The sequence below is a fragment of the Chrysochloris asiatica genome, unplaced genomic scaffold (assembly GCF_000296735.1).
Source record: "Chrysochloris asiatica unplaced genomic scaffold, ChrAsi1.0 scaffold00090, whole genome shotgun sequence".
NCBI lineage: Eukaryota > Metazoa > Chordata > Mammalia > Afrosoricida > Chrysochloridae > Chrysochloris > Chrysochloris asiatica.
Window position 1 is genome coordinate 11,194,803 of NW_006408608.1, and position 26,958 is coordinate 11,221,760.

General features: G+C 50.1%; 1 protein-coding gene across 1 annotated transcript in view; it reads left to right on the forward strand.

Moving 5' to 3' along the window:
• The window catches only part of CASZ1 (castor zinc finger 1), a 166,556-nt gene that overhangs the window by 39,041 nt on the left and 100,557 nt on the right, over nt 1-26,958 (forward strand). Inside the window, exon 2 of the mRNA XM_006866394.1 lies at nt 311-468. The gene's annotated coding sequence lies outside the window, so the exon portion shown is untranslated. The remainder of the gene's footprint in view (nt 1-310; nt 469-26,958) is intronic.

A 26,958-nucleotide genomic window follows, 5' to 3' on the forward strand; every position in this document is an offset into this window, starting at 1 on the left:
TTCGCAGCCCGATTCGTAACCACTACGCTACCAGAGCTCCTTGCTAGGTTCTTTTATTAGGTGCTACAACTTCGTAACGATTGGCTAGTATTGTGCTAAGGGCACATTTGGTGCTGGATCAGTCATCACACTCACAGCCACGATGCCACCTGCTGACTGGCATTCGGGGTCCAAAAGCCCCTAAACTTGCGACTAGTTGTGTACTGTGCTAGGTACATAACTAACTTCCCCTTCACTGCCTTCTGTGTGGGGCAGCTATGTGGGCACCGCTCATAGATTCATTTGCTGTTGTCCTTTCTCCTTTCGATAGGCAGATAGACCTCCCGGATTCAAAGCAAAGACCCTCTCTGTCCCGCCAGCCCTGCCAGCTGCGACGACCATCCACCCCTCCTTGACAAGTGGACCCAGCCACTCTCCAGCAGTGCACGTGGGCATGGACTTTGAACCCCAGCCTCTTAGGATGCAAAGGTAGTTGGTCCTGGGAAGTGTGGGTGGGGACTATGCTTGGCCTCTTTGGGGATGCCCCTCAGCTGAGACTGCGTAGGCCTGAGCTCACCTTTCCCTATAGGTTCTGGCCTGGGTAGTAGGTTAAGCATCACAAGCCAAAGTGGGTGGTGGGGTGGGGAACAACAGTAGAGTCAAGAAAAGAGTGCTGGCTTTGATGCGGTCTCACTACTGGCACCCCCTGGGTCTCAGTGTCTTCACCTACACAATAAAGAGGTTGGTAGACCTAACCTTTAAGAACCTGCCCAGCACTACTGTGGTAAGGTATGGTATGCTGCCAGCTTGTGCCCCTCAGACCTCACTGGTGGATGTAAGCATCAGGTCTTTCTTGCTTTACCTTCAAGAATGGTAGGTCCAATCTGTCTGCGTGGCCAAGACTGCTGCTCCGCTCTGAGCTCATCTGTGGCTGGAGCAGGCCTGGAAGTGACATTCTGGAGCTCTCTAGGGGGCCTCTAGCCCAGGCAGGATGGCTGGTATATGGGGCGGGTTCTCAGATAATTAATTACCTGTAGGTATCAAATGAGGCAGTCCTTGAGCTGATGAGGTGACACACAGCAGGTGACTCATCACATAGTAGTCATTACTTAGAACTTTCTTGGAATCCTGAGGAAACCAGCCCAGAGAGGGTGTTATTTGTAAAGTTGGTAGGTAAGGAAGGCTCTTGGAGGAAGGCTAAGGCTGAGAGCCTGGAGCTTGGCTGAGCAGGGTAAGGCTGGAGTCGGTATCCCTGGCTCACCCACCTGCCCTCCCCCTTACCACAGCACCATGAGCGGGTATGTCCTACCCCTCCCTGGATGACCAGGTTCTGTGAATTTGGACTTTGAATTTGCTGGGAGGAACCACTTGGGAAGTGGGTGCCTTGGTGCCTACTGGGTCTTGTGAAGTTCCCAAAGCTTCAGGCTGTTCCATTGCAGGCCATGCCACCTCAGGGACCAGCATGGCCAGCCAGAGTCTGAATACAACCTGGTGGTGGTGGTGGTGGTGGTGATGTGCCGTGGAGTTGGTTCCAACTCTTAGCGACCCTGTACAGGGTTTCTGAGGCTGTTAATCTTTACAGGAGCAGAAAGCCTCATCTTTCTCCCGTGGAACAGTTGGTAGATTCGAACTGCTAACCTTGAGGTTAACAGCCCAACTCATAACCACTATGCTACCAGAGCTCCTTGAATACAGCCTAAGAATTTACAAATCAGATGTAAATATGGCTTTTGGTGCCTGCAGTTGGGTTGACTGAGACCTCTTCCTGGGGTCCTGAATGCTCCAGGAATCTATCTGTCCACACTCAAGATGTGCTGCCTTTGTTCCCTCAGTGACAATGGCACTGTGAGGATGGTCACCTGGAAAAAAGGTGAGCAAGGGAGTTCAGTTGCTTGTTTTTGGAAGTGGCATCGCTGCCTCTTTACTGCCTTCCTGGGCTCTGCTTGCCTGGCTTTGCTTCCTCTGATGGCCATAACTTCCGGAAGGCAGACCCAAGTGTTCTGGGGCCTCTGGGTGGAGCTCAGGGCCCTGCCTTGTGCACTGTCTGTGAGCAGAGCCCCCTTCCAGGAGCACACGCTCACCTCATCTGTCCTCAGTGGCAGGCTTTATGTTTTCTTCTTCCCCCCAGCAAAACATGCCCATTAGTTTTTCCCTTTCTGAAGTTTCCACTCACTGTTGGCTCCCAGGGGCCGCTCCGGCTGGGATTTACACCCAGCATAGAGTATGGGCTCCGGGGTCCAGCGGGACTTCCGCATCCTGGCATCAACTGTCTTGGGCTTAATAATGAAACTCGGGAATTCTGAGGACTCTGGGAGGGAATGTCATGCCGAGTCCCCTCCTCATCCACTCAGCCCTTTTCAAGTGCTGGGTGTGCCCATGCTCTGTGGTCTGTTTCACCAGACTTCACACTAGACTCAGGCTGCCCAGGTCCTAGCAGTCTGACCATTTTGTGGGGGATCTGCATGCATTTCTTCATCAGGGGCTGGCTGCCTAGTGGCCACCAAGAATAGAATGGACAAGACAGTCCTTGCTTTTGTGGAGTATGGAAGGAGAAGGCAGACAATAAAGCAAACCCTCAAAGATACGCAGTCAGTAAAACAGAGGCAATGGGAAGTGACTGGGTGGCTCTTTAGATGGGTGGTCAGAGGAGGCCTTTGAGAAGGTAACATTTAGCTGAGATTGGAGGACAGGAAGTAGGCAGTCATCTGAAGATGTAGGGAAGGATATTCCAGGCAGAAGAACAACTCATTTTAAGGATTGTTGCTGTTAGGTGCTGTAGAGTTAAGTGCTGAGCGACCCTGTATGAGGTTCCCAAGGAGCGGCTGGTGAGCTTGACACAACACCGACCTTGCGGTTCAAACTGACCTTGCATCCAGCGCATTAAGCCACAGCACCACACCAGGACTCCTTAAAGGATAAAAGGAGGGAATGAATTCATTATGGTCAGTGACCAGAAAGAAGGGCCAGGTGGCCATGAGATAGACAGTGGGCAGGGCCAGGCTGACAGGACAGTGGATGCCAGGGAAGAACTGGGATTTTATTATTTTGCTTTAAAAAGATTGATGGTGGAAGCACCCTGTGAGTGGATAGCCCAAATGTGGTATATACATAAATGGAGCATTGTTATTCTTAAGTGCTGTCGAGTCGGTTCCAGCTCATAGCGACCTCATATACAGTTTCTGAAGAGCAGCTAGTGAGTTTGAACCACCAACCTTTCAGTTCAAACAGACCTTATGGTCAAGCACTTATCCTACAGCGCCACACCAGGATTCCAAATGGAGCATTAGTCAACCCAGAAAAAAGAAATGTCATTCTGATACATGTATGACTCTTAAAAATGTCATGCTAAGTGAAATAAACCAAACGCAAAAGAACACATACCGGACGGTCCCACGTATATGAAATATCTAGAGTCGGCAAATGCATAGAGACAGAGAACAGAACAAAGGTTGCTACGGGCTGAAGGGAGGGGAGACTGGGGAGTTATTATTTCATGGGGATGAGTTTTTGTTTGGGATGATGAAAAGTTCTGGAAATAGAAGTGGGGATTGCACAGCATTGCGAGCATACTTAAGGCCACTTAATGCACACTTAGAAATGGTGAAAGCAGCAAATGTTATGTGTACAAGGGAGGCTTTAAAAACTTCATGGAAAAATGGAATGAAAAGATCATGGATTTTTTTCCCCCACAAACTTTTTGAAGCCCAGCTCATATTTTATCATTGTTTAAAAAAACTATCGCGAGGGCTGCAGGAGGTGGCAGGCAAGAGAAAGAAACTGGGAGGCCAGAGCAGGGCTGGATGAGATGTTAGTGGCTGGGACTGGGAGAAGGTAGAGATGGAAAGATGTCGATAGATCCTGGCTGAAGTGAAGAGTCTTGGGATGCTTTCTCAGAAGAAAGGTCTTGAGATCGACTAATGAAAAACCGGCCATTGACAACCCTATAGAGCACTGTTCTGACACACATGGAGTTGCCGTGAGTCGGAGTTGAATCAGCAGCAACTGTTTTGAGTTTTTCAATTGTTTGGCTATGCTTTAGAGGAAGAGTTAACAGGACTTGCTGATGGGTTGAGTGGAACCACGGGAAGAGGCCCTAGGAGGAGACCACCAGGCAATACAAGCTAGTTAGTATCTTTTCCTTGATCTCCTGCCTCCCCTTTCCCAACAACGCCAGGCACCACCCCGGAGCGCAATGAGGACTCTGAGTGGGTTGTGTGCCTCTTGGTTGGTCTGATGGGGTCGGAGGGAGGACAGTTTATCTCCGGCACCACTTCCCACAGTTAGCAGTGGAGTGAGTGCCCTAGGAACTCTGAGCTCTCTGTCCTGTGGACCCTAGGGCTTTGCCTGTCTCACATCTGTGTTCCAAAGATTCTGTGCTGGGTCTGAGGTTCGGCCTAGAAGTTCACGTCATGTCTGTCCCTGTGGCTTTAAATGTGATCAGTATGTTCCAGGCTGAACTTCCGTGTGGCCCAAACACAGCCTCAGTTGATTAGTTTTGAGAGCTGAAAAATGGGTTTTTCTCTGAACTACTGATTTCCGTGGGGTTAGCCTAGCCTTCCGCCAAGCAGCCTTTCTACACGGCTTGGGGGTGGTACGGAGTCCCGGTGTGGTGCTGTAGGATCAGCAATGGACTGCTAACCATAAGGTCGGTGGTTCAAGCACATCAGCTACTCCTCGGAAACCCTATACAGGGTTGCTATGAATCGGAATCGACTCAACAGCATTTAACGTAACACCTGGAGTAGTATGAATTGTTGTAGATCCCCAGCCAGACTTGAACCTGGGCCATGAGACTCCCCTCTAGTGGGTTCTGAGACCACCTGCTTGACCAGGACAGGCCCTTATCCCCCTCCTCAAACACACACACACACACACACACACACACAAGTCCTGTGCAGCCCGGGGCATCATTGTGCAGTCCCAGGGTCTAGCTGCAGCGATTGTGAAGCTGGCACAGCTGGCTGCTAGGGCCCCCAGTGAGCATTTGCCCATACTAACAGCATATTCCCAGGCATATGGACCAGCTCAGCCATCCTGGAAAGCTCTGGAGGCCTGGCCTCCAGGGGCAAGGACAGGAAGGGGCTGGTGACATCTTATGGGGGGTGATTGGCTGTCCCAAGTGTACAGCTGGTGTCTCTGCCTGGCTCTGAGGGGGTGTCGGCACGCCTTCCTGGGAGTGTCTGCCACAGAGAAAGCGAACTGCGCCCTAGGGGAGGGTGTGTCTGGGTGGGCAGGGGGGTGCGTCTGTGTGTATGTGTGTGTGTGTGTGTGTGTGTGTTTGTGAGGAGCTCCTGCTCTGTCTCCATGGCCTGCACTGGATCAGTGACCTTCACTCTTAACTGGAGTGGACAGTTCTAACTCCATCCTCTGGACCTTGGATCAGATGAGAGGCCAACCGCTCCAGGGCTCGCAGCTGGGGTGGGGATCAGGAGAAGGAGCTGCTGGCTGAATGAGAGTGGAGCTCAAGGCCCCTACCGCTCTGGTTAAAGCGGTGCTAAGGGGATATGTGGACTCCAAGGTTCCTGCCCCATTGGCTGAACTCAGTCATGACTGGGACATCTTTCTGGTTTCTAGACTGTACCTGATATCTAGCCTGGTGTTGCTGCCCTGGGCCCTTCCCCTGGCCTCCATCCTCGGGACTTCCTGCTATCGCCTGTCTTCCAAGCAGAGTTAGGAAGTCCCTGGGTTGCACCAAATGCAGATCCAAGGGAAAAGGGACTGGGAAGGGCTTATAACACCCGCCCTTCAAAAACTGTTGTTGGGTACCATCAAATGGATCCTGACTGATACATAGCAACCCCATGTGACGATTAGAATGGCTCCACAGGGTTTTCTGGGCTGTGGTCTTTATGGGGGTCCTTCTCTTGCAGTGCTGCTGAGTGCTTAAACGTTACACTCCTTCTAGAACTACTGTGTGTGGGGGTGGGGGTTGGAGGTGAGGAATGTGTACCTTATCTGGTGATGCAATTGCTCCAAAGGGTAAGTGATCCATGGCTTTCAGAGGGTTATGGCTGAGTACATATTGTGGACCCTCTGTACTGGTTCAGTCCCTATGACCTCTAAGCGTCCCTATCACCTCTGAGCAAGCACAGCAAGAAAATAGCTTCATGGAGCAGCAAGGAGTCCTGGTGGCACAGTGGGTTAAGCATTAGACTGCTAATCTCTAAGTCGGTGGTTCAAACACACCAGCTGCCCTTGGGGAGAAAGATGAAACTCTCTACTCCTGTAAAGATGTATAGCCTTGGAAATCCTAAGGAGCACTTCCTCTCTGTCTTCTGTTGTTGTTGTTGTTAAGTGCTGTTGAGTCAGTTCTGACTCATAGCGACCCTGTAAAGGGTTTCTGAGGAGCGACTGGCGAGCTTGAACTGCTGACTTTTTGGTTCAAACTGGACTTTCAGCCCAGCATATTAACCTGTAGCACCACACCAGGACTCCTCTCTGTTCTATGTTGTTGTTGTTAAGTGCCATCGAGTTGATTCTGACCCATAGCGACCCTGTATAGGGCTTCCAAGGAGCAGCTGGTGAGCACGAACCACCGACCTTGCAGTTCAAATGACTTTGCTGTCTGACGCATTAGCCTACAGTGCCACATAGGGTTGCTATAAGTCAGAATCAACTCAGTGACGGTGGTGGTGGGTGGGTGGGTGGAGAAGCAATGTCATATTCCAAAGGAGAGGCAGCCCAGTGGCTCTGATGCACTCTTTTCCTGCAGACCTTTGGACTCCTCCGTTCCATCTCCTCCTGATGGTCATTTTCCCTCTGAAATCTACTCAGAGAGTAGACCCGTGCCAGGTAAAAGTCCTGCAGTCCAGTAGCACCACACTGAGGCAGAAAGCAGCTGTCGAAGGCAGCCCCACCTCCTAAGATCCCAGGGTGGTCAGCCAGGTCTCTGCCTGGTCACACCATGTGCCACTTGTCCTCTGTGAGCAGGCCTGAGCTGTGTCTCCCTCTGTTCACCATCCAATTTCGTTGGCCTTCGTTCTCATTTCCCCCTCTTGGGAGAAGATGCTCTTTGATCCTGAGACTTCTTAGGGTAGAGTGGGGTTGGGACCCCTGTGGCCAAGGGAAATTGGGAGGAGGAAGGTGTAATTAATCACTAGTTTCTTCTGTAGAAATGCTAATCGGAAAAAGCAATTAAAAGCAACTTTTTTTTTCCCTTAGTAATCTGTGTTAAGAGCTGGTAATGAAGTTTAGGGCCGTTGTGACTCAATATTTCAGCTTCAGCGACTCAAGTCAAAACAATCCAAGCCCAGGAGTTTGCTGGCAGCAGAGCTGGGCCCAGGCAGCAGATGTGAGTCCCCCTGTTCCCTCCTGTCACTCCTGTCCCACTCTGCCAGCCTCCCTGGGCAGAAGGAGGAGCAGTCCCAGGTGGCAGGGGAGGGTCTCAATGACACTGCAGTGGGTCCCTAGGACATCACTGAGAGATCCAGAACCTGGAAATGCTTTTAAGGGAAAACGCTTAGGACCAGGGCAGGGGCAGAAGTGAGGACGAGTGGGATTGGCGGATCAGACAAGAGAAGATGAGTGACGAAGGTGGGTCAGGGCTCTGCTTATGGAACTTAGAAGAGCAGGTGGTCCAAATCTTGACTTCTAATCTCTGGTCATTACGTTTTCATTCTTCTACCAAGTATTATTGAAAGACTAAGGAGCTCTGGTAGCGGAGTGGTTACGAATCGGGCTGTGAACCTCAAGGTCAGCAGTTCGAAACTACCAGCTGTTCTGCAGGAGAAAGATGAGGCTTTCTGCTCCCGTAAAGATTTACAGCCTCGGAAACCCTGTACAGGGTCACTATGGGTCGGAACCAACTCTACAGCTCATAGCCACTCTGTTGGAGTCATTGCAGATAGATGGCTTTAACTCATGGCGAGCTTATGGGCCACACAGCAAATCATTACCTGCTCCTGCTTCATGCTTTTGATCACCAGTATATTCAAGTCCATCACTGTAACTACTGTGCTAATACATCTCACTGAGGGGCTCCCTCGCCTCTGTTGGTCCTCTACTTCACAAGCATGATATCCCTCTCTAGCGATTGTCTCCATCTAGCGATTGATCCCTCCTGATAATGTGTCCAAAGCAAGCAAATTAGAAAATGTTTTGATATGACCCGTACGAATTTCACTGACTAGTTTTTGGAAGTAGAGAACCTGAACTTTCTTCCCAGTCTATCTTATTCTGGAAGCTCTGATGAAACCTGGCCACCATGGGTGACTCTGCTGGTATTTGAGATAACATTGGCATAGCTTCTGGCATCATAGCAACCTGCAAGCCACCGCAATACAGCTAACTGACAGGTGGTGAGCCAGTTGTAGGCACAGGAAATGCAGCAATGCCCCAAAGAGGCAAAAAGTCCTGCACTTGTGGAATTGACACTTAGTGGTAGTTGTGTGCCATGGAGTTGGTTCCGACTCATAACAACACTGTGTAGGGTTTCCAAGGCTGTAAGTCGTCTTTATGGGAGCAGAAAGTCTCATCTTTCGCCCACTGAGTGGCTGGTAGATTCGAACTGCTGACCTTCTTGTTAGCAGCCCAGCTTGTAATCTACTCTTTGACATTTAGTGGATGGAGACAAATGATAAATGAGGCAAGTAGATAAAATATATGATCAGTGGCCATGTGTGCAGGTTTGGAGAATAGGAAGTGTGTTTAGGATGTGGGTGGATGGTTTGTAATTTTAGATGTCCCATGAAGATGTTGCTGAGATAACATGTGAGTAAAGACAGATGGAGGTGAGGGAGCCATCACCCTGATATATCTGGGGAGAGCATTCCTGTCAAAGGGAACAGCAGGTATGAGAGCCTAGAGGCAGCCAGAAGGGAGGGGTGACTGAAGTGTAGAGCAAGATAGGGGTGATGGTAGAGGAGTTAGGGCAGGGAGCCACACAGCTCCCAGGGACCTCATAGGCCATGGTGAGAAGCTGCTATTGAGCGAAATAAGAAACTTAATGAAGAGTCCTGAGTGGTCTAATCTGATGAAGCACCACTTAACAAACAACCCCCAACTGTCCCTGACTCCTCCTCTCTTGGGTCCCGCCTTGCTGATGGTAGTTGCTGACAAGTTGACCTTGACCCCCGAAGACCCCATCCACAAAGGAATGAACACTACCAGTCCTGCACCATCCCAGAGATCAGTTGTGAATGAAAACACTGTGATTCATAGGTTTTCATTGGTTGATTTTTCAGAAGTAGAGTGCCAGACCTTCTTCCCAGTCCTCCTGAGTCTGGAAGTTCCTCTGGAACATAGTCAGCATCATAAACAACCTGGGAGATGCCACGGTGAAAGAGGTGGTAGAATTTGAGGTTCATTAGCTGGGAATCGAACCCAGGTCTCTAGCACTGAAGATTGAACTTCTACCATTGCCCGGAATCTCCCTGTGTTTGCACTAAGCTTTCCCTTGGTAGCTGTCCTTGCCGAACCATGGAACAGGCAGGAAGAGTTGTGGGACCCAATTGGAAATCACCCTGTACCTGCCTCAGCCTTGGTTCCCCCCAAGCCCTCCTTGGGGAGTATTTCAGAAACAAGGTCTTGTCCCTTTAAGCAGCCCCTCTGAACGGCCCTGGCCTATTTTATCTGAAGTCCAACTGCATGTTGTTCCAGGACCAATCCGCTTTAGCTAATTAATAATCTGACAGGAGCCACCCAGGGGATTAGTTGCAGACTGAGCTCCACCAAGCCCCAGCAAATGAGCCCTGTGCTCCTCTGGGACATAGTGGTGACTTTGGGGGGGCGTGCAGGGAGCCAGGGACCCCACAGGTGAGCGGTGAAGTTAGTGCACTTGTGATCATGGAATATAGAGGTACAGTTCTGGAAAGGGCCTCGTGGGAGGAGTCAGCAGTCCCGAGACGGTGGAGACAGCATTGCCCCTCACTGCCTTGTGGCCCTGGGCCAGGTGTGACTGCTCTGGCCAGGCTAGGGTGGCCAGATTGAGCAAAAGAAAATGTAAGACATCCAGAGGAATTTGAATTTCAGATAAACAGCTAGTAATTTTTAGTGTAAGTATAATCCATGCAATGTGTGGAACATATTCTTTAAAAAAAAAAAAAAATTACTCGTTTATTTGAAATTCAAATTTAAATAAGTGTTCTGTATTTTCTCTGAGAACCCTAAGTGAGAAGATGCAGAAGTTTTGGGGATCCCTGCCAAAGGATGTCTTTAAGAGGCAGAGCATCCCTCAGGGCACTCAGGGGACTTTAGGAGTAGGGTGGGGCTGAGGTCACTGTGATTCCTGCTGCCTTGGTATAGGGAGAGGAGGATGGGGCAAAGGTAAGTTATTTGTCCAAGTCTCCAGACCTATATTCAGGGCCAGGTGGCCTTTAGGTGTGTGGACTCTAAGGCCCCTTTGCGGGGTCTGTGGCCCCTGAGCTAGAAAGCAGTGAGACTGGGGTCCAGAAACAGCATAGGGGCCTCTTTCAAGGGAAGGTGTCTGATACTCCTTGAGAAACTCTGACACACAGACAGGGTCACTATGAGTTGGAAATGACTTGTTGGCAACTGATTGGGTTTAAGTTTTAGTCATCAGCCAAGGGTGTTTGTTCTGAGCCCAGGGAGAAACCTGTAGGAAAGGGCCCCTCCTCACAGGCAGCAAAGGCGCTTGTCAGTGGGAACAGCCTGCTATGGGGGACAGCCTCCATGCCTCAAGATTCTAGGCACTTAACAGAAATCCATATTACTGAGCAATCTGTGCCCACCCCCAATCTACTCAGTGTCCTCGGGCCAACTTCTCAGGGTGCTCTGTCCACTGGCCTCAGCAGGAAAATTGGGTGGAGTCCCTACTGCCCACTTCTTGACCCCTCACACCGCAACTCCTTTCCTAGTGGCCAGGACAGCAAGGGGTCCCCTGCCATGCTGGTGACTCGCTGCTTATAGACTTGTGGCCTCAGGCCACAAGTGCTGGCCCCAGAGTGGTCACTCCCAAGCCTCACTCTGTTCTGTTAAAAAATAATAAAGCACAAAGAAATTAAAACATAGGGTTTATTTGGGCAGTTAGTTATTCTATGTTCATATAGGGAGACTCTTCAGGATTCTGAAACACCAAATGGCTCAACATAGGCTAGTTACAGTGAAGCTTATAAAGAGAAAAGAGGGGGAGGGATAAAAACACATCACCAGCTAATCCTAATGTGTTAGATGGAACTATGACACTCTGGCTGAGATCAGCTGACAGCCGACAATCTCTGCTCTGGCCCCCACTCATTTGCACCAAACTTGAAGTGTAGTCAGGAGGTTTCTGGTTTGGTTTGTTAATGATAAAAAGGTAACCTCATCTCTTAAGAAGCAAGGGGAATTACCTTAAGTTTCATGTCCTTGTATTGGATAAACTCTGAGATAGCTTTTGGTTAACAAATGTCTTTGTCGCAAAGAGGTTTGCAAAAATTTGACCATTGAGCTAAACTTGGACCTTAGTTTCCTGACGGAGACCCTTTTTAATACTCTTAGTTATCTGTGGCTCTGTGGGCTAATGCGCCAGGCTGTAGAGTCATTTGAATCACAAGGTCGGTGGTTCAAATTCACCAGTAGCTCCTTGGAAACCCTATACAGGGTCGCGATGGGTCAGAATTGACTCGATGGCACTTCGCAACAACAAGAAGTTAACTCTACCTGTGGATAATGTCACTATAGGAGTCCTGGTGTGGCGCTGTGGGGTAAAGCACTGGACTGCAAGCTTGGTTTGAACCATGAGGTCAACAATTTAAACTCACCAGCCATGCCTCAGAAACCCTATACAGGGTTGCTATGAGTCGAAGCCAACTCGATGGCACTTAACAACAACAACACCATTATTAATAGGCGTTAAGTGCTGTCGATTCCGACTCTTAGCAACTTTGTATAGGGTTTCCGAAAAGCTACTGGTGAATTTGAACCGGTAACCTTGAGGTTGAGTGCTTATCCTATGGTACCACACCAGGACTCCTAATAGGCATTATTACTTATTAATAATAATATTCTTACTAATACTCCTTAAGGTCAGAAAAAATGCTGCAAAGTGGTTTTAACAGTTCCTGGCAAAACAAAGCAAAAAACACCCAAGTTAATGTAGTTTTACAGGTTTTTGGTGGCTTTTATTGTTAATTTTGGGCTCATGGGTAAGAGTGGGTGCCAATGAATAGATTTTGACTCATAGTAACTGTGTGAGACTAAACAGACTGGCCCCATAGGGTTTTCTTGGCTGTTGTCTTTACAGAAGCATCTTATCAGATCTTTCTCCCATGGACCCCCTGGGTGGGTTCGAACTGAAAGGTTAGCAGCTGAGCACTTAACCATAGCACCACCAGGGTTCTTTTCATGGGTAAGATGTCTGTTAATTTATTTTCACAGTTCTCTAAGAGTTAACAGCATCCCGGATTTGGATCCCCCTCCCCAGCTCCCTGGGCTGGCTCCTCCAACCTTTCCTGGCACAGCCTGCCAGTGAGCCCTGTGGTAGAAGCCAGGGGTAGGGGTGCCAGCTGGGGGGAACCTCTTCCGCTTCCAGAGCTCTCAGCCTCTTCCCCAGCGTGCCCAGCGGTTTGGCCCTGTTTCGCGAGCAGTCTGCTGCCTGTGTTGCCTCTGACCGACATCGTTAGCATGGGTATTTATATTTCATTAATGACATTAAGCCCAAATGGCATTAAAAGCAAAGCTGGTGATAAATAGCTTATTAATAAACAGGGAGTGTGCCGTGCTGCCCGGCCTCTCCCAGCCCCTGTGTTAACCCTTGCTATGCTAGATCAATAGACTTTGCTCCGAAGTACCCACTTAAGATGGGGCAGGAAGAGCCACAAGTATCAGCTCTTACAGCTTCCTTGGGGTCAGGGTGTCTTGGATCCCTTCTGGGACTCACCTCCTCCCTGCTCTCATCAAATTGGTCCCCTTTCCTTATTAGTTCTGATTCTGGGCTGAAGAAGTCAGGAAACATGGCTTTTGCTGACACTAGTCTTGTCAAGGCTATGAGCTCAGATCTTGCCCGTCATTCACTGGCTGTGTCTGAAAGGAGACTCATGAGATATTCGAAATAAAAAAGAAAGGTGCTCAATAACATAAGAATAGCGGCAGTAATAATACTCACTAATGGTGTGCTGTAGGATCAGCACTGGAGTGCGAACCACAACATGGGCAGTTCAAAAACCACCAGCTGCTCCTTGGAAGCCCTGTACAGGGTCACTATGAGTTGGAATCGACTTGATGGCACTTAACAACAACAGTGTTTGCCAAGTGCTGACTATGAGTCAGGTGTTTTGCTAATTCCATTTGTCCATGGCCACCTCCCACCTACTTCCCCACTTATCCCTACCTCTCCCTGCCTGCCTGCCTCTAAGAACCTGTTCTAGAGGGGCTGTCCTGCCAAGGCTTCACAGAGCTGTGGCTCAAGCCCTTGCTCTCTTGTGTTCTCTGCCTTTGGGGCTCCGGCTGCTCACTTACATGATGCACTTGTCTGGGTGAGCCCACCTGTTACTCCTATCTTGTCACAAAACCACCGCACTTCCTGGAACGTGGACTTGCCAACAGAGGGCACATGGGAGTGCCTCTAGTGCCACAAAGACCCCACTAACCTCTGCTTCAGCGTGGGACAGTCCTGACTTGGGTGGTTTGGAATTTGGAGTTTGTATTTCTTGAATCTGTGGCCTGATCTTAACACTTGTAGCAGTGCAAATGGTTAATGTGCTCAGCTACTACCCAAAAGGCTGCCAGTTCAAATTTGTGCAGGCGGTACCTCAGAAGAAAGGCTTGGCAATTTTGCTTCCAAAAAATAAGCCATTGAAATTCCTATGGAGCAGAGTTCTACTCTGACACTCAAGGGGTCATTGGGTCGCCATAGGTCAGAATTGATCGGACAACAACTGGTAACTGCCAAGAAACAATGGCCGACTCAGCTCAGGGTCTTCTAACCCAGCTGAAGGCAAGAAGACAAAGTGGGACCTGGTCTATAAACTTTTGCTAAGAGGCCCCACTTAGAACTTCTCACTCAGGATTCTCGTCTTCCCCACTGTCTGTATGGGGCAGTCTGCTCTCAGACCTGGAGGTTTGTAACCTGGAAGGGTTTGATGGAGGAGGAGCAGAGAGTGAGGATATCATGTGGTTCAGGGAAAGGCTGGTGTAGAGGGCACGTCTCTGGAACCATCTGGTTGTGTCTAGTAAGCACTTTGGGAAGACGGAGAGCTAATTAATTAGTAAGCCTCCTGCTGTCTGCTGGAGGGGTCTGGCCGGCCTCAACCCACCCATTCCCCAGCTGGGAAGGAATTGGGAAGCAGTGGCCCTGGGGTTCCTCATTCAAGAGGAAATCCACTTCTCACCCTTATGAATGGGAATCAAACCCTCTCTGGTCCTCCCACCCCACAAGAAAAAGCAAGCAGGAGGGACCCCCCCAAGAAAAAGCAAGCAGGAGGGAGCCAGCAGGGAGGCCTCCCGGAGGTGCCACACCCAGCCACTGTAGTGATGCTGGACTGCCTCGGAAAATCTGATTCACGCCATTTCCCTCCCAGGGTGACCTTCCAGTCTGCTCTGACCACACGGGCCCTGGCAGTTCTGGCAAGGTGGGTAGCTTCGAATTGGAGGCTCTTTGGAGTTATGAGCGTCACGTATTCTAACTGCGCTGGCAATCCTCATGCATTCAACTGGAGACCAAGAAACCCCACAGGAGCCGTTGGGGATGTGTTAGCCAGATCCCACAGAAGGGGAGAGCTGGGCTTTGGAACCAGGCAGCCCTGAGTTGCAATGCTGACTCACCATCTTCTACATGTGTGGCTAGTCACTTAACTACCCTTGGCCTCGATGTCCCCTTCTATAACGTGAGCACAGCAAGGCTTTCTTTGCAGGGACGTCGTTGGTAAAGTGACTACAGCAGAACTGGGACCCGTAGATGCTGTGCCAGTGGCAATTACCACCTTTCTGACTGTTAGGCCTCCTCCAAATCTGTTGTTGCTGATGTTTTGTTCTAGAAAAAGGAAAGGGAGTGGGTAAAGCGTGCAGCACATGCCGGGCCTCTGCTACTGCTTGGGAGGGGTGGCCTCAGCAGGTAAGGGCAAGCCAGGCCATTCCATCTGTTTCCAGAGCATATTAGAAAGAGGATCAGGGATGGAGGAGGCTTCCGAAAGAGGAGCATGCTCTCCCTTTACCTATGAGTACCATTCTGGAAAGGGAGCAAGGCCTGTTTGTGGCCAGCTCTAGCTCCAGACAACTTCGGGGTCTGTGGGAGTACAGGATGGGCATCCTCAGCATAGTAGACCGCCATTTCTCTCCTCTGTCCTTGGAGGTAGCCACTTATGGCAGGTGCCCCTTAGGTCAGCCTAGGGCTGGACTTGGGTTAGCAAGTACAGTCCTCCTCACTGCTCCCTCCCACCCCACAATGAGAGGATGAGGCAGGTCCCACTCAGATCTGTTCAAGAGCAGGACTCTGACACCCTGGACATCCGGGTAGAATGTCTTCGACCCACTGCAGGGATCTGGCCGTGGTTATATAACACCCAGGACCATCATTGCTTCTTCCATGGTCTGGTTTTGGCACTTGGCAAGATCCCAGCTTCGGGATTTGGTTGGTCTACTGGGTGGAATCCACGTATAGGAGAGATGAGAGTCTGGACCCCCTTCCTGTCCAGATCCCTTAGCACACCCCCAAGTACTGCACCCCCTTCTCTCATCCAGGCCTGTGTTCTCCAAAGCTTAGAGGCTCAGCAGGGCCTCGAGTGGCTTGTGAAGTGGCCAGTGCTTCAAGGTTAGGGGTCTGTGTGTGCTTACCTGCCTTGTCTGAGTGGCATAACCCACTAGGTGACTTCGTGGTGTGTTCCTTGTCACTCTGAGGATTTATTTCTCAGTATCCATTCCTGACTAGGAAGAACCACATTGGGAGAAGTGTCAGGATCATCTGTCTGTCCCACTTGATTTCAGAGCCTCTCATTCTCCAGGAGAAGGGGGTTGGGTCCCAGAACAGAAGACAGCCACAGGGTCTGGGAGAAAGAGAGCCAGTGTGTGGGTAGATTGGACAGTGGCCAGGAAGCCAGCCTTTTGGCTCCATGGGCAGATCTTCTAGTAAGCTAAAGGCCACTCCAGATCCAAAGCATTTTCTTTGCCTGGATTGCTGGCTTCTGCGAAAGTAGAAAATAGCTCACCTTTCCCTCGGCCCTCCGAGGCCCAGGCACCAGGTCAGCCTCGGCAGACTGGGCTATGGGATGGCCCAGGACCCAGGACCCTTGGCTATGGTGTGAGGTGATAACTTGGCACTAGGCCTGCCACCAGTGGTGGGTAGTGCCAATCTGTTCAGTGGGTGTTTTCAATGCCAGCCACAGGTGCCAGTCACCATGACCTGAAGCCACTGGACTTGGGAATGGGATAGGATCTCTAGCGCAGTCTCTCTCCTCTGGGAGCCTTCTACTTTCATTTTCTTTTTGCCACTATTTTTTTTCTTGGGGTCTAATTAAAGACTTGGAGCAGTTTACAGCCTGTGGTTGGCTTTTTATTTGGATCCTTGGCAATTACCTCTGCCCTAAAATAAGTTTCGATGAGACAGGGGTAGGATTTTCCTTTTTGGCCAAGTTCTCAGCTTTAATTTTACCATGTGGGGGGGGGAGAGAGGGGGAAGGGGGTTGGAGTATAGTGAAGCCTCTCCCTCCTCCCTTTTCTAAATACCTGGCTCCTCGTTGTCCCCATCTCAAGTGTCCCTGTGGCTAAGGCCTGGATAGCAGGAACAGTATGTCCTTAGCCTCACCCTGCCCGGAGGCAGCCCTGTGACAACAGGCAGGCCATCTGTTGACTCTGTCCCAGTTTCTTCACCTGTGAAATGGGGCCAGGTAGGATGAACCTGCCAGAGACTTCCCCTGCCATGCAGTGCAGCTTTGGGTGGGAAGAAGCCACCCTCAAAGGCAACATTTCCCCTCTTGATCCACATACCTTACATTTGCATAGGCTCATCCCATCAGCTTTGTAAAGGTCTTTGGGGCACTTTCTCCCTCAATTCTCTAGCCATCCCGGGGAAATAGCTGTGATTGTCCCACTTTTTAGCAAGACACCCTGCGGCTGGGCATAATTAGTGGCTTTTCTGATGTCACTTGGTTTATAGAGGACAGAGCCTTGGGATTCAAACCCCAGTCCTCTGATCTTCCAAAATCCCACTCAGGACGGGCAACATCATTTGTGAGGTCCAGTACAAGATGAAAATGTGAAATCCCTTGTTCTAAACGTATGAAGAATTTCAAGGTACAGATAACAGATAATGAGGACACCACACATGGACCCTTTTCAGTCAGTGTACGAAGTCAGCCCACAGCCCCTCAGTCCCCTTCTTCTCTTGGCCCCTGTTCTACCTTTGTGGTAAAGGTTAGGGAAGTTCAACAAGGGGCCAGGTATGCTCTGTGTCCTGGTGCTGGGCTCTATTTCAGATGGAGAGTACTGTGGATACCCCACCCTTGGTCCACCCTGCCTGACCCCCATCTTAGGAAGAAGCAGTGTGCCCTGACATGGCACCGGCTCTCTGGAGTTCCCTGAGCCTCTTATTCTCCCCCCGGCCTATTTAAGGCTACTTGAGTCATCAGACAAACCAGTTTAAAAAAAAAAATCAATTACTGTGAAGGGAAATCATCTAACTCCTGGAGACCCTGTGTGTATCAAAGTGGAACTGTGCTCCATAGAGCTTTCAGTGACTGATTTTCAGAAGTACATCACCAGGCCTTTCTTCTGAAGCACCTCTGGGTAGACTTGAACCACCAACCTTACAGTTAGCAGCCAAGCACGTTAACCTTCTATATCACCCAGGGACTCATGAAAGCAATCCGAGGTGAGAAAATCCAAACAGGACAAAAAGAATTTGGTAGGAACTCTGTATCCTTCGGGTGAAATGGGTGAATATTTTGAAGGGTTAGCCCCTGAGTTTCACTCTGGAGCCCCACAAAATCTTTCTTTATCAAGGTGAAGCTAGTAGTGACCTGCCAAAAAAGATCCAGGTCAGACCAGACTGTGTGCTGTAGTTGAGGTGGAAGGTCAGGCAGCCCTGTCCTAGGAGGAATCTGGAAACGACCTAGCTGGTTGCTGGGATTTAGGAGTAGCAGCGGAATCTCACGGGGTTCCGAGAAGTTCCTGACGACACATGGATGTATTGAATGTAGCTCTGGACGTGCATCTGTGTAGACTGGTGTGTTTGGGGCTCCCATAAGCACACAGTTCTCCAGGTTTTTAAGTAAGAGGTGTTAGGCTGCATGGTGCTTGCACTCCCTTGCCCGTTGCCCCTGGGTAGAGTGGCCTTTACCTGCCCATCTGGGACCACCTTCGCTGGTTGGTACACGCCTGTCCACAGCATCCTTTCTTCCCTGCTTATGGAATCTGGATACCAGACCTACCTGGCCCCAGAGCTCTACCCCCAGCTCTTTCTGCTGTTGCACCTGCTTCTTAGAAAACCCTCTAGATTTTGGGCATGCTTCTGTAAAGAGGGGAGCAACTCTGTTGAACATCAAGGGTGGGGTGGGGGTGGGAATCCTGTAGACTTAAGGTCGGAGGCGTTTGAGGATGGAAGAGAGAGTGCCCGAGTTTCCAAGGACTGATTAGATGGCATGCCAAGTGTATTAAATTTTGCAGACATTTTAACAGCAATATGCTAGATAGTTGGGAGTCCCCTGAGGCGGCTGGATTTTTTATATCCTTCACAGAAGGTCAGAACCCTCTTCTGCCTGCCTCCCCCTCCCCCATGCTCTTCTCTCTCTCTCTCTCTCTCTCTCTCTCTCTCTCTCTCTCTCTCTCTCTCTCTCTCTCGCCCTCCCTTTCCTCAACAATTTTCCTTGCTACTTGCTCTCTGTTGGAGGACCTAGATGACGTATCTGGTCCCCATCTGGGAGAGCGCCCTCCTGACCTCCTGTCCTGGGACAGGTATAAGTGAAGAACTTGATTTTTATTTTTTCTTCCCTTCCCCCCTTCCCCCCCCCCACCACTTCAGAGACTGCTGTAAGATCTACTTACCCCCCCCTCCTTATTTTTATAGAAAAAAAAAAAAAAAAAGGCAGGAAAAGAATCCATCTGGCATATGAATAATTGAAATGGCTCAACTCTGTTCCTGTTGCTACTGTTTGTTCTCGGCTCCCCCCCCCACCCCCCACCCCCGGCCCATCCCCCTGGGTCTGAGTCTCTAAGCGGAGGATGTGTGGGCATTCTTAGAAGGTTCTTGGGGCATAGGGGCATTTTGAGATGGGATTTCTTTCTGCCTGTCCTCAGAAACAGCAGCGTCTGGCAAGTTTCCCTAAAAATCACTCAAACTTGAAGGGTGCCCTTGGCCCTTGGGCGTCAAGGGACAGCTTCCCTTGACCCTGATCTCCACTCAAAAAGTCTCTGGTTCATTCCCAGACTCTACCCCTCTAGCCTGAGGGTTTTGTACCCAGTGCCGATCCTAAGTGTCAGGGGCTGGGGGATCTTGATTGGAAACAACTGGTCTTTGCAGGACTCAAAGCAACTCTGCCCCCACCCCCACCCCACCCAGAAACTGGCCTGGGCTCTTGCTCTGTCTCCCCTTCAAATGTCTAGCATGGACATCCAGACCGGGAGAGTCCCCCATTTCATTTCAGTGATACCAAGCACAGTCCTATTGTTGGGAGTTATAAACGATGGAGATTTCAAACTTTGTTTCCCATCGTGACAAGTTGGTAGAAAGCCCAAGTGCAGGGGATTGGGGACAGGGTGGGTATGGGTAAGAGAATAGATTCCAGCCTGCCTCGAACTGACTGCCTGTTCACTTTCCGGAGCCTGGGCCAGCTGCACACCAGGCTTCCGTGTCTGGGGCCCGAGAATTCACTGTCTCTTTAAAACCATTTAGAGGAAAAACAAAAGAACTTTAGTGCGTTAATTCTAGATGAAGATGGGTCTCCAGATGACAGCCTGATCCACATTATTCCCCACAAGACAGCTTCTCCTTCTCCTCTCCCCCTCCCACACCCCTGCCCCCTCTGTCCAGCCTTTGTGAAAAGCCGACACTCTGAAGTGTATTCGTGTGCTTAATTTTTGCAAAGTCAATATTTGTTTTTGTTTGTTTGGGACATCTCGTCTGTGTCGTGCGGGAGGCTCTGGCTCACAGCCGTAGGACCTGTCACTCTAAAGTGCTGTGAGCATGTGTGCGTTCCAGCATATGGTCAAGCAGGCATCACTGCAAAGTGACGAGTGTCCCGGTCCCTGAGTGTCCTGGTCATGCTAGGTCTCTGAAGATGTCCCTATAGAAGGAGATGTGAATAACATGGGGGCATTCTAGATCTTTCCTGGGTTCAAACAAAACTGCCTACTAAGCAAAATAATAACTAATAATGGTAATAATAATAGTTCAGGTGAAATTCAGATCAGGTTCATTAATATATAACTATATCTCTCTATATGTAATATACATAACCGTCATTTGTAAAGACTCCTACACATGTTATAAAAGCTGCAAAATGTCTGGCATTCTAGAGCCTGCTACAAATAATTAGATATTTATATCCAATAAAACTGGTTTGATGGGGAAATTGTTTCCCTCCATGTGGATTCTCAGTGGAGGACGAGTTTCGGTGGTTGCTTTTTTTTTTAAATCCCTGACAATAAAACCAGGGGTTTGGCACCAACAAATGTATTTCCCGTAAATATCTAAATAGCTTCTTTTTTTTTTTTTTTTTTGCCCATTGTGAACTCAGTGAGGCGGGCCCCTTCGTCCCCTCGCTGCCCCTCAAGCATGAGCTCCTGCCCGGATCGATGCTGCACGGGCTGGTCTCCAGCCATGCCCAGCCTGGGGAACAACCACCAATGGGATTTTCTTGCCTTGTCTTTTTCCTCTCTTTTTTCTTTTCTTGTTATCTCTTCTTTCTATCCCTTTTTCTTTCTTTTTCCTCCCCCGCTTTCTCTTCTCCTTTTCTCTCTGAACAATACCTATGATAGAACTCCTGCTTTCATTTCATCCCTTACAAACCCATTTTTCTATTTTATTGAGCACCCCCCACCCCGCAACCCCCCTACCCAAGCTTTCACTTGCCCTATTTCCAGATCCTTTCTCGAACTCTGCCGGCCACCTGGTCCTGCTTTTGTGGTCTCTTTCACAGGGTACCCTGGGGGGAGTCTGCTCCACTGCCCACCCCCACTGTCCCATCCCCTCTTTTCTCTTCCATCTGCCACATGGTCGTGGACAGATGGAGCCAGGAGCTGTTGATGCCTGAAGTCCCATTCTCCCATTATACAGATGTGGTAGCCGGAGACCAGTTGGGACAGGCAGGGTCATGGGAGGGGGCTTCGCTGCCTGTAGGTTCAAAACTGGGACAATGCAGAGCTGGGATCCAAAAGCAAGGCCCTTGGATTTTCAGTTGGTCTGGGAATGTGGGAGACAAATACTTGCTTGCTAGCTGGGAGATTTGGGGTAAATGGCCTCTCCTTTCTGGCTCTGCTTTTCTGTATTTGTCTCATGGGATTAGTCATTTGTAAGCCATAAGGTCACTGGGAAGAGTGAGTAAATGAAAGTATGAGAAGCTCTTGGTATATGGGGTGCCCATGCCCATAAGGGTGGTGGGAGTCTTAGCTTGAGCTACAAGAATTCAGTCCCTGGCTGTACAAATGGGTTAATGCGCTCAATTGCTGACCAAATACTGGTGGTGTGAGTCTACCCAGAAGCACCTTGAAAGAAATGCCTGGTGATCTACTTCCAAAAAATCAGCCACTGAGACCCGTATGGAGCACAATTCTACTAGGACATGCGTGGGGTCATGATAAATTGTAATCTATTTGATGACAAGTCGTGTGGCATTGCTGATGCTAGTGAGACAGGTCCCCAGATGACTGCACCTACGTGGTAGGATTGCTTTTGCCCCTTCCTCTCCAAATGGCTGGGATAGACCCTCTTGGGAGGAACCCCTCTGGGATCAGGATGCCTTGCAGCTTCCCAAAGGTCAGGCCGTGAGCCACTTCCATTGGGACGAATGGAAGGAGAAACCACAAACAGTAGAGACTGGTAAAATGCATGAGCTGCAGACATCAAGGTTTGGTTAGGAGCTAGAAACCCAAAAGTCCTGAGACACAGCAAAGGTGAACAAGGTACTTTGACAAAGACCCCCTTCTGCCTGGGACATTTGGGTCACACTATAGCTTGTCGGCGGGACCAGTCGCTGGAGAAGGAGAAGGGTCAGAGAAAAAGAGGAAGACCCCCTCAGCGAGATGGATTGACAAAGTGGCAGCATCAGTGGGCTCAAGCGTGGCAACAATTGTGAGGTTGGCCCAGGACCGGACAAGTGTTTCGTTCTGTTGTGCATAGGGTCGCTATGAGTCAGTACCGACATGATGGTACCTAACAACAACATAGCTTGGGGTATGGAACCCTAATGATACAAATGGTTAAGTACTTGGCTGCTAACCAAAAGATTAACTTCCACCTGCTGTGGCACTGTAGAATAAGCACTGGACTGCTAAGTGCAAGGTCAGCCGTTCAAACCCACCAGTCGCTCCTTGGAAACCCTGTACAGGTTCACTGTGAGTCATAAATAACTCGCCCCTACTTAATAACAACAACAGAAGGTTCTACAGAATAAAAGAAAACGTTACAATGTTCTAAACTCTATGGAATCCTGGTGTGGCACTGTAGGATGAGCACTGGACTGCTAACCTTGAGGCTGGCAGTTCAAACTCATCAGCTGCTCCTTGGAAACCCTATACAAGGTTGCTATGGGTCAGAAGCAACTTGACGATATTTAACAAGAACAATGTGTGGGCAGCTCTACTCTGTCACTCTGGGAGATAGGAGTTGGAATCAACTTGATGACACCTAACAACTTGTTGTTAAGTGCCATCGAGTTGGGTCTGACTTATAGTGACCTTGTATAAGGTTTCCGAGGAGCACCTGGTAGGTTTGAACCACCAACCTTATGGTTGGCAATCCAATGCTTATCTCAAACACCCCACGAGGACTCCTGTGGGCTTCTTGTTTTGACAAAGGCCTTTCAGACCAGAGATCTGACGTTTCCTGAAGGGTTTGTGGAAAGATGAAGTAGCCTGTGGACTGGGAGGGGGGAGAATCAGTTGGGGGTGGGATGGGGCTACTGGAAAAAGTCCCTTAACCCAAGTGGGAGCAGTGAGCTTATTTACAGAGCAGTGAATCATGGGAAAACAGGCAGCCCTTAAGGTGCAGCTGAGGCTGGAGCCACCAGTGCCACCATCACGTGCCACACACCCCCCACACCCTCCCCTTCCTCGATGCCCTTGTTCAATAGCACTGCCCTCCAAAGGTGGGGGTGGGCTTCTGAGGGAGTGTACATGCACTCGTTTTCTGCCTGTACCCCGAGCGAGGTGACCCATGCACACTCATGTTCTCAGCTGTAGATGCAGTCAGACTATTTATGGGGAAGGGACTTGTCTGATCGGAACCCCACCACCACCACCACCACCACCAAAATAGAATTACCTCCAATAGAGGTGATGGATTGCCTCATGGGCATCTTGTTTTTTGTTATTTCTTTCTCTCTCTCTCTCTTTTTTCCCCCACCTTTTTTTTTTGCTAAATTAAAAAAAGAAAGAAAGAAAAAACAACTCAACAAGGAATCAGCACTCCAGCTTCCTGTGACTGGCTCTCTGAGAAGTCAATCAAATTTCCCCTTGTTGAGAACATTTTGACAGCATAAAATTGCTGCCGGAATGTGACTTTAGTAGGGAAAAAAAAGTAAAAAAAAAAAATCCTTCCTTCATGCATATGGAGTTTTTTGGAAAAAAAAAATGGTATTTTAATGCTTTCTATTAAATTGGGACTAAAAGTGGTGTCTTAATTTGCATGCATTAGCATATTTGCATATAGATCACTGAAATGGTGGAAGAGAGAAGAGCCGTTAAATGAAAATTCTTTTAAAGGCACAGGCCTGCCTGCCTCTCCCTCTGGGGTTTACTCTTAATCTTTCTGCTCACCTCCCACCCCACCCTTTTGTATCCATGTAACGAATGGACGTGTGAAGCCGAGGCCTTAGCTCTCTCGAGGTATCTCAGGGCTACTTCAGTGGGTCAGGGAAGTCCTGGCCCTTGGTCACCCTGTGGCCAGCAAGTGGAACTTTCTAGGAGCCTGGGGGCTGCTCCCTTTCTGTCCTGGCGGCTCTAAAGAGAGGGGCTCCAAGTCCTGTACCAGTCAGCATCCTGCCCTGACTGGGCTTTCTCCCTTTCATGTCATCCCAGGTCACGATGGTTCTGCCAACCACTGTCCTGTGCCTGCGGCCACCTACTGCCAAGAAAGGATTGGGGTGGGGTGTACTCCAACTCTTTGGTGAACCGAAACCTTCCTCAGCTCCCCACTTCCCACCTCTCTCAACTGCAAGCCCCATGTTCTCATCCCTCCACGAAAGCGGCCCCACCTCATTCCCTTGGTCACTCTTTGTCACTTTGTCTTCACAGAACTCACTAGTTGTTTGTTTACTCAGTTCTTTGGTTGTCAGTTTCCACCCCTGCCAGTTGTTTGGGCTTGGGTCCTTTCACAGTGGTACCCCTAGCTTATAGCTCTTCCTAACTCCGAATGGATGTTCAATACCTGTTTGTTGAGTGAATGAAAGGAGACTGTGGCGCTCTGCCCCGGTGTCATGACCTGGCTGGACACAGTGCCCACGGTGCTGGGCCTGGCCTTCCTTCGATGCCCTCAGCTGGTACATGCTGAACTCGAAGCCCCAGGACTGTGCCTTTCCTGAGGAGCAGGTAGGGGATTTGGCCAGTATCTCCCACTCTGGTCTGTGGCTTGGCTTTTGCTCCTTTGGATGGCAGCCTGGAACCAGGCCTGGTCCTGCTGGGCAGCAGGTCCGACTTGCACCTCAGGTAAACAGCAGAGCCAGGGCGGCTCAAGAACTCCCACTTCTTACAGCCAGGTGAATTCCTTTGGACTCTTCATCCAGGGGTGGGAAGTGGAGGTTCCCCAGAAACTTCAGGAAAGAGCAAAAGAGTCCTAGAGCTCTGTGACCATGTGTTGGCTGGCTTTACTTGAGTCATGGAGTCCCCAGCACTCTCCATGCACTCTGAGGTCTGGCCAACAAAAGTGAGGTTTGGCCTTCCTCGATGCCCACCTCTGGTAAGCTAGGCGCTCTGGAAGGTCCCTCTAGGAGAACGGCAGCCCTGGGCTCCATGCCCAGCCCGAGGGGGGAGGGCCTCAGAGGGTGAGGGGGACGCCCGGGTTGGAGTGGGGCTGTGCCTCCACCGCTAATGAAAATCGGAAACCAATTGAGTAGGACAAGGTGCCCAGCCAGCAGGTTGTGGGAATGAGGGGCCTAATGGATGTGGCTGGTGGGAGGAGCGGATGCCTCATTGATCGCCCGGTGGCTATATTTATCCTTCTTGGGTCTGTGGCCCCAGGAGCTGGGGGGTGCAGAGATAAATAAATGGCCACTGAAATATTCATAAGCTGCACATGCACATCCGTGGTTGGGGGCACCGCCAAGGGCCTGCTCTTCCTTCCTTCACCCCATCTCTCTCCAGAAGCCTTTCAGGAAATTCCTCCCACCTGGGCCAGGTGAAGTGCTGCACAGCCTCATGGGCAATCAGCCCGGCTCAGGGACTCCAGAGGCACCCTGGGCTAGGGTTGGCCATCTCCAACCTGGGCCGACTTACTCTGCATACATGCCTCTCCTTTGCCCCTACCATTTCACGGGGCATGTTCCCATGTCCCCATCCTTTAGTGATGGATTGGATGCATACATTGGGTTGTGATTGCTTGCATGAGACCTTGTGTCTCTTGTGTCACTGCTGGGCTGTGGGTCATTTGTCTCTATCTCCCACTCGGCTTTTGTATGTGATGGGTAAGAACTCAGAGGTGGGTTACCCTTTCAGCACTGCCCTGTGTTAGCAAGTGACTTCACCTCACTGAGACTGTTGCCCCATCTGCATAGTGGGCTTATTAACAGTGTTGTGGTATGGTTTGCATCGAATCCCCTGTGGAGCAGGTTCAAAGCACAAGTTCTGAACCTCACTGCAGACTTACTGAACCGGAACAAGCTTCTCAGTCAAGTTTGGAATTTGTAGCTTATTGCCTCCTAATACCTTTGTCTACGTATCAAATAAGACTTTGATCCATGAGCACAGACAGACTTCTTCTACTTTGTGTTCTCCAGAACCTGAGAAATGGACCGGGAACAGAAGGGAGGGAAGCACAATTTTTTTAAAGACTCTTTCCACTGGGCATTCTGGTGAGCTTGGCTGAGCTCCCAGAGGCTGAGCCAAAGCTAACCCAGAGGCACTTAGGTAGATGAGCCTAGAAATGTGGGCCGATGGATGCTTTAGGAGTGGGATGATGCTGTTGCCCATCAGCCACAGGTAAATGGACCAAGGCCCAGTTCCTAGCAGCACCTCCTCTTCACCTGCTCATAGTTTGGACACTCTGTTGCTAGACAGAGAGCACTTGGGGTGGGGCACAAAGATCTTTGGGATCTCTTTTGCCATTACCACTTGGCAGTTCTTTCTCAATTCAAGGAAGGCAGGAGGGTGAGAGGAAAGTGTTGGTAGTATATAGTTACTTTGCCCAAGCATGCTGAAACAACACATTCTACAGCCCAGTGTTCCTACTGCTGACCACGGTCATCAGCTGCTTCCTCTGACTCCCTGGTACCTACAGATCCTGCTGCCTGCCCACTGTATATAGCCTAAGACCAACACTTCTGGCCTGTTGAGTGGCATGGAACCTGTCCCCTAGTAGGCAGAGGCCTGTGACTCAGAAACCATTCGACCCCACTTAAAGGGCAGGATCCAGGGTTAAGTGGCCATCTGTGGCCGGTTCCCTATGGGCTTCCTGAGAGATCAGAAACTGGAAAAGTCATCTGGGATGGGAGAACCAGCCTAAAACGGCTGGTGCTGTCTCTCTGCCCTTCTTACCCAACCCTCCCCCAGCCAAAGTTTGATCCAAACAGAAGCAAACTTTGGGGACAGTCATGGCGAAGAGCGAGCTGGCTGAGCCCGCGAGTGGCAGCGAGAGCGGAGGGAGGCGGCCACGACAGCCCTGGCGCCTGACTCCGCTGGTCCCCGTCCCCTCCAAGGGCTCCCCATCCGCGCCCGCGCTTGCAGGCGGCTCTCTCGTCAGCT